Genomic DNA, 1,004 nt, shown 5'->3' on the forward strand with positions numbered 1-1,004 from the left:
ATACAATCTATAGGATATTGTTGTATAAAATTTATTTACTAATATGAAGATATGAGTAGTCTAATGCAAAATTCTAAAATATTTTTACAATAAAAGTAGACAGTTTTTCTTTTTATTGTTTACTTTTTTATATTTCTATAAACTACAATATTGTTTAAGCGAAGCTCAAATCATGAAATGGACACTTAATTAACAAAAAAATTAGAGCCTCAAATTTTTAGGGGCCTAAAGCGAAGGCTTCACTAGTCTCCCCCTTGAACTACTTCTGAAGTGAACAAATGAATAAGTCACTATAACGACAACGTAATTTAGAAAAATACAATTAAGGTTTTAAAAAAACTCTCCTCGATGAGCTTCTATTTTTTAAAACGTATCTGTAATAAACTCATTACAAATATTACTAAATACTTTTTTTTTACGAGTCACAAAATAACTACTCAGAAGCTCAGCAAAGATAATAACTTATAAATCACTATAATGACATCATGATTTAGAAAAACACAATTCAAGTATAAAATTACAACTCTCATCGATTAGTTTCTATTTTTGAAACGTATCTATAATACACTCATTGAAAATATTACTATTTTTTTTTTTTTTTACAAGTCACAAAACGACCACTCATAAGCTCATCAAAGGCAATAACTTATTTTTGGCAGCAATATGAATTTGATGGATGTTGGTTTACTTGGTTTAGAAACTTTATTTTTGGGTAGGCGTTAAATGATTAAGACCTGACTTCAGTAAATTTTTTAAACAGTGCTAAATTTTTTTAAGGAAAAAATCATTAGGGTTGACCAAATTCGAACACTCGACCTCGATAGTAAAACTCAAGGCCTAAACCAGCGCGCGGATGGAAGCACTTTTAACGAGCAGTGTCATTTTATTTATATATAACTCGTATATGTTTTGGTTCGCCAGATTATTTATATATATATAAATAAATAATATTTCCGGTCAAGCGATGTCGGGTGACATCGCCTCGCTTTATGTGCCTTCATCTC

This window comes from Lycium barbarum, chromosome 10 (genome assembly GCF_019175385.1).
Source record: "Lycium barbarum isolate Lr01 chromosome 10, ASM1917538v2, whole genome shotgun sequence".
In the NCBI taxonomy this organism is placed as follows: domain Eukaryota; kingdom Viridiplantae; phylum Streptophyta; class Magnoliopsida; order Solanales; family Solanaceae; genus Lycium; species Lycium barbarum.